Source organism: Caloenas nicobarica, chromosome 4, assembly GCF_036013445.1.
Source record: "Caloenas nicobarica isolate bCalNic1 chromosome 4, bCalNic1.hap1, whole genome shotgun sequence".
NCBI classification, from domain to species: Eukaryota; Metazoa; Chordata; class Aves; order Columbiformes; family Columbidae; genus Caloenas; species Caloenas nicobarica.
Genome location: NC_088248.1, coordinates 12,503,726 through 12,512,459, shown reverse-complemented (window position 1 = coordinate 12,512,459; position 8,734 = coordinate 12,503,726).

Sequence of the window (8,734 nt, the reverse complement as noted above, 5' to 3'; positions counted from 1 at the left end):
ATCTTAGAATGCATACCTTCCAAAAGTACCTTAATTGTCATTTTAGTTGTGTCAAAATTATTTTTTTCAGTCTAGCAGTGAAGGGTCTGACCATGTGAAATCTGATCATAAGATGGGGTAGGACTGCTTCATTAAATCACTGTGGTTTAACCTGAGCTAGCAATGTAACCATGGGAGCTGCTCGCTCACTCTCCCCCACTCCCACCCTGAATAGGTGAGAGAATTGAAAGGGAAGGCAGAAACTCATGGATTGAGATAAACACAATTTTGATAAAATAACAAAATAACACTAATATGCTACTACTAATATATGTAAAATGAAAATAGAGTATAAATGAAAGATACTCAATGCAATTCCTCACAAACTCTGTCCACACTGAGCAGCCAGTCCCAGGCAGCAGCACCTGGTCCCAAACAGCTGATCCCGGGGAGAAAAGGGAGAAAAAGGCAGAAAGGCCCAGGGGCCTCTGCAAAATGGTAGGATGGCAAAAGGCCAAACCAGAAGTCCCAAACAGGTCTGTTCACACTCCAAAAGAAAAAAAGAACTAACTGGAAGGTCCTGACTCTCTTTAAATATGAAGTATGACACTAATGGCATAGAATACTTTTATTGATCAGTCTGGATGTCAGTCAAGCTCTGCCCCATCCATGCCCCCCTTCCTCGCTGCCTCATACCTGTGAGCAGAGTGCTCAGAATGTCCTTGGCTCTCAGACCAGACTAATTAAAAACATGAACTCTGTCCCAAGGTGCTATCTTCTTGTTCTCAAACTAAAGTCAAACAATGACCATGCTAGCTACTGAACAGAAAGGTTTCTAACTGTGTGGAGGATAACTAACTCGTTTTCAGTCAAACCAGCACAGCATCACAAATGGGAAACACTGCTTTAGCTTGCTTTGCTTCTAGAATGAGCAACTAGAAGTTATTCTGCTTATTCTTAAAAGCATACATTTTTTTTGGATGGCGGAAAAAGATCAGTGTCTGGATTAGAAAATGATCTTGCGTCTGGTGCTCAGTGGTTTAACTTAATTCTTAATTTATACCTATTTTATTTACCTGTGCTGTATCACACACTGGATTACACACTATTTCAGCTGAAACAGGGATATAGGGAAAAAAAAAACCCTGAGGTGTAAATATTTTGGAAAGCAAGGCTTTTTTTTTTTCTAATTGCTTTAAGTGTTAACATTTACAGCACAAATTTCTACTTGCCTTTCCTACCCCCCTGCCCTTTCAAGCTGCTGTTTTACAGATGTTGCATTCTCCTGTTGAGGTTGCAGCTCAGGTTTCTGGCTGTGTAACTTAAATCTGTATGTAGAGGAGAAGATGGGTTTTTCAAATCATTTCCATATTAAACCTCTTCCCCAGTAGCTCCATGTCATTGTTGAGGCGAGTCTTTTTTTTTTTTTGTGTATGTGGTGGTGGTTTGTTTTTTTTAAGTACTGTATGGATTTTAGAGTTTCAGTGAAAGGCTACATTAGTAATCTAAGTAAGTGTCTAGACTGGTTTATAAACTTGTAGTATTAATTGTGTTGAAGATGCAAGTTCTTACTTCATTTCAGCTGTTCAGTGGTTCTGAAGTCTAGAGAAGTGATAAAAGCTTTCTTCCAAAATCAAGTCCAGGTAACTGGTTATGATAATCCTAATTCTCAGCCTACTTAGACAACCACTGCTGATATCAGGATATGTTGGACATGCTCTCCCAACCTTTCTTTTTTTAAGCCATTTCTTTTAAAGATAAATGTTCATAAATGCAAATTTAAGTGACCTGATAACACTGATAGGTTTTTGAATGCAGCTCCTTATTACTTTCCACCATAACTTGCTCATTAGTTGTAGGTATCTGCCTGTTTGACAAAAAGGACCTATCTATCTCATAATAGACATGAGTGAATAATGAACACATAGCTGGCACTCTGATCTTGCAGCAATTGTGTATTTTGGAAAGTCCACTGATTTACAATTTGATATCTGCCCACAGAAGAGCATAGAGTTGAGGTACCTTTTGATGAACTGTTAGGTAAATGTTTATCATTCACTTCAAAAAGGTATCATCTCCTCCTCTGAAGACTTTTCTTATGTTATTACTTGAATGCTTGCTGTTTATAGACAAAATAATATGCCTGTTAAAAAGGGATGCTGCATCTCAAAACCAGATAACACTGGAGAGGAGTAGGGGGGGATGATGGTGGTGGGAGGGTGTTTCCTTTCAGGAAGTGAAGTGTGGTTCCTACTTTGCTTCTTGGTGGAATCAGGACTTAGGCATCCTCTGTGTCTGGGGAATTAATTACTGCTTTGAGGACACAAGGATGAAGACCCTGCTGAGCGCAGGCAGGACTTGCACATAGTCTGTGGTTATTGGTATTTTCCCTCCCACACATGCATGCATATGCCAGCTGCAATCTGGCTCCATTATTGTGTTTCTTCCTCTCAATCACCCATCACATAAATGGGAAGCTGAACGCAAAATAGACACAAATACATTCACTTCAAGTTGTTTTGGATCACTTTATAATTAGAAGCTGGAGACAACTCTATCCATCATTCAATAGCAAGGCATAGTTCTTCCTCTTTTTTCTTTTCCTGAGTACTGTATCTTTGTAGCCATTCTTCCACAGATTGAAAGAATTTTTCCAATGTGTGACATGTTTAAACTAATGGCCAGGCAAGCTAAACTAATACATGTATTGTGCTGTTCTAGAGAACTGGTTTAATCTGCCTTGAGAGCAGGAGTGGCTGCAGGCTGCCTGCAGATGTTGACTGGATGCACAGTTGCTCATGAGTGATTCCATTATGTTTCCTCAGGTCCCTTTTTGAGTCATGTTGGGCAACTGCTCCTAAGCTCTAATGGCTTCCTTATGTTCTTTCACCCTCTCTTGTTCAAACTGTGTAGTCAGCTGCCAAGGAGGACAGCACAGTGACAATGACTGGTGCAATGCGGTTTGCAGGCAGTTGATGTGTGGCAGTGCATAGACAATACACTGGTTCTGCTTCCTCTGTAACTGGTGACTGGGTGCCAGGTAATTTGGCTCACGCTCTCTTCAGAGGGTGGAGCAGATCTAAAGGACACGGAGGAAATGCAGTGCCTGCCGAGTTGTTTTGAGCAGTAGGTTAAAGCAAGATACAATTATTTCTGGATCCTGTTTTGTTGCAGATTGACTCTCAGTATTAACAATTGAAACTTCTTTTCTCATTGTGTTTTGGAGATGTTTTATCACTTTCTTCCAGTCTTGCTCAAGTGGTGTTACAGCTGATCATATAATAACTCAGTCTGGCATTTATATTGTACTTTGCAGGAGGCTTTGCCCAGAAGTTTTGATCAGCAGCTCCTAGTTTGGATGAAGGATGGGAGAAGTGGGGGAAAGTCTGGGAAGTTATGAAATACTTTTTACCAGAACCTTATGCTGACTTTATATCCAAGTGTGAGGGAATTGCTTCTGAGATCGTTGCTGTTTCTGAGCTCAGATTGTGTCCTCTTGCATAGCATGTGATGGTGCCACTTGCTTGCCCTTCTCTACCACCTATGGCTTGACAAAGCCATTACTTACATGCTGCACTTAGTAGCTAAGTATTTGCCATCATAATTAAATGCAACACCAAAAGACCTCTATTATACAAAAAAACCCCAATCTTTGCCCAGAGCTTTGAGGTAGGTCTGTCCAGACTACTTCTCTCAAAGAGCTTTTAAAGTCAGACATCAGGTTTTCTTTGAACAAGGCTTACATCAAACAAACCTCTTAAAACAGAGATGAGAGAGAGAGAAAAGACAGACTAGACATGAGGAAGGGTTTATAAACAAATCTCCTGCTGCTCACTGTCCTTGCTTCCAGTCTTGGTTTCAGTCAGCCCTGTGGCTTTTGAGGTTGAAGCAGACTGAGTTCACTCTAGTCCATAGTGAGGTTTTGTCCATTGCCATTTGGGTTTGTTTCTAGCTTCTCCTGCTGCTCTCTGCCATCTCCTGAGCCCGAGCTGGGTGCTCATGTCTCCTTGCTATTTGCTTCTCCCCCCTTAAGCACACCCAGTAGGTGTGCTTCAAGTGAAGGTACTGTGTCCTTTCACCTGCAGAGGGATCCACTTGGCTCTGTTGTGCTCTTTTAGGGAACATAATATACCAACAGAAACAAATTGGATGCTATTTGCCCTAGCCCCTAACAGACATTTCTCTGGACGAAGGGTATGTTATCATAAATGTGAAATGTGCAATATAAATACTTAGCTACTGGTAACTGGAACTACTTGTTCCTGTTTTCTGGCTATTTCTAAGAGCTGTTTATGTGCATTCTTGTATGACTTTATTAAAAATCTTTTCCATCTCAAAATACAAAAGGCAGGTTTTCATGAGTTCTCATAGAATGGAGAAAATGTACAGAGTTACTCACAGCTCCAGTTTGTGCAAAAGTCAACTGAGGGGGTGGGTAGAGAGAGGTGGTCTCTATGCCATGCACATCAGCTGGAATTTGGGCTTTTTATTTGGAGTCCTTAATTGCTGATCAGTGTTGTCTAAGTTGCCTATTTCTGCTAGTTTAGCAGATGTGCTCATAATGAAGAGGAGAGGTTGAGTATTTGGTGTATTTTCTGCATGGTATGAATCATTCTGCTCTTGTTTGGTACTGTTGTAGTAAACCTGTGTGAATGCAAGTGTAGGTGCTTAGATCAGACTAAGAAGAAAGATCTGCTGGGTAGTGATCTGAGGAGAAATTGCTGAGAAGTATTGCAAGTCTTCCTCTGCTAAATTAAGTTTTCACACTATTCTGCACAGCAAATGTGATTGCTTTTATCCTGCTCCAGTCCAAAAGTTCCTAATGAATTCAGAGAAGTTATTATGGTGGAAACGTACCTATCTGTAAATTAACCACTAATGTAATGAAAAGCTATACAAATCTATAACATCTAATCAGTTCCACGAAAACTATTGCTTCACAATATGACAAACAATTATATTGAGGAGGAACAGATGTAAAAGAAACAACCAAACAACAATAACATGACTAGAGATGCATTTTTATTAAATGAAAACATCTTAAACAATGACCTTTCTGACAAACCACAGAAGTGGCAGACAAATAGCCTTTTTAATACCAGATTCATACTGGATTTTTGCACACAAACCCCCTGGAAGCTTAATGCGGTCCAAATGTCTATCCCTTAGACAGGGCCTGTGTGTATATGATCTTTGATGGCTGAGTGAACAAGTGAGAGTTTGCAGGTTATTCAAACCTGCAGGGAATCCACGTTCCTGACTATCCTTCTCTCCATTTGAACGTGAATTTTACTGATTTGATGTTTCCTTTATCCTTTGTTTCTTATGAGATGGAAGTGAGGGTGAGAGAGGGAACTAAACTTTTACTAAATGATTTGTTGTAAAAGGTATGCTTAGTCTAGCAAAAATGACTTGCCTTTGAACTTAGTCCAAGACACCTCCAGTTCCTACTGATGCTGGGCTGCTGTAGCGTTCATCAATGTCATATTGCGTTTGAAATGGATAATGTCTTGATTCATGTGATGATGGGAGTTTTGGTTGCTTTGTCCCATTAGGCAGACACTGTAAACTGGAAATGATAGAAAAATCAGTAGCTCTTCCTTCCTGGACTTCTTAAAGCAGTAGATTCCTTAAGGAGAAATTTATTCAGTTTTATTTTTATTAGCTTATTGAAATACTTTTAATTCTCACTGCTTGCCAGCAGGTTTCATCTATGGGATCTATCAGGTCAAATAACCATCTGCTTCTTTCATTGGCGTTTATTATGTGGCTTTAATGTGCCATAACAATATCAATAGCATATTTTCAAAAGCCAATCTGAGAGCATTAGAGATTTAATTGCATTCAACTAAGCATAGACTATCAAGAGTTGAAATCTCTGCAATGAACAAATGCTTCACCTATGCCTATTTAATGTTTTGCTCCCAGCCTTTTGGATTGTTTTGGTTTTGTCCTATATCTTTTATCATAGTTCCATGTTTATTATAAACATTCTCCAACCTTGAAAATTTCATTAGACATGATCATTATGCCTACAGCCTGCAAGTCTTAAAGATGCAAAACACAGGACAGTAAGCTACTGCCCTTCTTACTTGATGGTGTTCTATCAGAATTACAACATCTTATATGTACCCACTAAATCTTACTGTAGTTTGTGGAGTAAATAGAAGTAATGCAGTGTCAACCATCATCACACAAATGGTAAAATTCAGCAACTCCCAGTAGAAAAAAAGATGACTTCTTTCTAAGAAAGCATGAGAAGGGAAACAGTCTCCACTTGTGCTGTTCTTTGCAGGAAGCTCTGTGTGCGTAGAAGTGCACCTATGCCAGGAGCAGATTGGGTGGGTTCCAGAAGCCACTAGTTAGGTTGGTCTGCAGCAGCAGTGGCAGGAGTGCTCTGTATCCTGCATCCTTCCTTCTCTCTCACTTCTCAGCTGGGCTCCTTTCATGCTATACAAAGGATGCAGGTTGACCATAGCCATGTTGTACAAGAAGAGCTAACTATGGCTACTTCTTGAGTGTAGACAGAGCTTCATTCAGCCTTTCTGTGATGGGTTATTATAGTCTGGCGAGACTATCATATAGTTTCAGAAAGGGCAAGTTAATGTCTTGTACCTCTTGCAAGAGACAAAATTAAATAAGATGCAGCTGTATTGTATTTTCAGTCCATTCCTTTGCTGCTTTTATGAGAAAAGATGACTAACTCATTTACGGGAATACTGAGCAGTAATTGCTTTAAATTTATGGGGCACCCAGTGTCTGGGTGCCTGACAGGCTATAACTTGAAATATAACTTTAAAACCCCCCAGAGAAACAGAAACCCTCTTGTGTGATGAATAGAATAGCATCACACAAACAATATCAAACCAAACTCTCTGCAGCCTGACCCGGAGGAGTGCTGTTGTTTTCTCTGAAATGTCAGAGAGGAGCATGCACTTGAGCTAAGAGAAAGCATTTATACAGGCAGGCTTACACACATGGTAAAACAGAAACAGCTACAGCTTTAGGCTGAGCAATAAGATTTGTTGGTCTTGTTAACCAAGGATGAATACTTCAGAAGGGCAGCAACATAGAGTGGCAGACATATTTCACATGTCTTTCTATAGCTAATACTTTTGTGTGAAAGCATGCTTTTCGAAGTGTATTTATCCTCTTATCACTAGATTAATATGTATGCATATATACACATCTTGCCATTGGTCCATCTTCTCTACCAATTTCAGATAGTTATAGAACTCCTATGAAAAACTCCTTGCTGACTTTAATCTGCTCTCAAAATCACCTTCTGCCCTAAAGTGTGTTTATAGGCTTGTGTCCGGCTGCTGTATCAGCCCCTGTTCTTGGTGAACAGTGGAAGTAGTTCCTGAGTGTGCCATGTGAGATCCTTTTCCCCAATGATTCCAGTGTTTCCAGACATCATCTGTTTTGTGAAGCTAAGTAGACCTGTAAAGTTTGAACAGAAGGCTTTGTCTGAGACAGTGAACTTGAATCATTCTACTGTCACTTGTAAGGAAGAACGTATTTCTGTCTCAAGTTTGAAAAGATAAAAGTAATGAATGTAGTCAAAAGAAGTGAATTCAAAACTGAGTAAGTTTACAGAGCAATGTTAAGCCAGACAGAATATCTGTAATAATGCAACTTAATATTTGAAATAACTATTGGCTTTCTTCATTTTTCTTTGTTTGCTTGTTTTTCTAGTGGACATAAGTTATTTCACAGTTGACTCTCACAGACCTTGGCAACATTATCTGAAAATCATTTGAGCCAGAGTGGTATACTTGAAGATTATCGCTTCTGAGATCTTTTAAAGTCCAGCCTGACATCTTGTATAATACAGACTTGGAAATAAGACTCCTATAGTTAAACAAATGATCCTACTAAGTGTTGTGAAAGACTATCTTGTGTAACTTTTATTTTCAGTAACAACAGGAGTACTATGTTTATAGGTTTTTTTATTTGATATTGTGACTGTTTGCAGGGGATGATGGCAGGGGTGGAATTAAGCAGTCTGTCCAGTCTGTCATAAAATTTCCTAAAGAACACAGTTCACAATCTTACGTCTACCTCATGGCACCCCAGTTAACAAAGCTGATGTGAAAAGCAGTGCCCCAAGAAACGCAGTAGCCAGAAACTTGCATGTTATGGCATCAAGAAATATTTCTATTTGTCTGATGGATGGTGAAATTTTAGTTGCAATGTAAAACTGTTATCTACAAAGATCAACAGAGGATATGAGAGGGCACAACTTACTACAGAAATTGGTGCTATTGTGTGTGTGGTCATAAATCAGAACAATTCTTATTGAAATCCGTTCTTCAGAATGTTATTACACTTGTGTATTGAAGAGATTGAAAAACCATTCTCATATTTTTGGAAGATGTTTCCTCTCTGTTTACTTGAAGTTCTGCAAAACTGTAGGCTATATGGAAGGATGTGTTGCTTTAAAACAAAAACAAACCCCACAAGCATATACAGGACATATGAACAGGTATTGCAGCTCTATCTCTGCTCCTGTATTTTCAGCTGACTTAGGAATTCTGAACATTTAGGACAGTGTTGCTAAGTACTCATGGAGAGTTGGATGGAATATAGTGAGGATTAGAGTTTTCAAATTGAAGCATTTAATGAAAAAAACACACTTCCAAACATTCATTCTGCCTGTCATCCTGCCTGATTCTTCTGCTCCTACTGCTTCTTGGGAAAAGGGGGTAAAAAGATGGGGAAGAGAGAGGGAAGAGGGAAGTAAAGGGGGGGG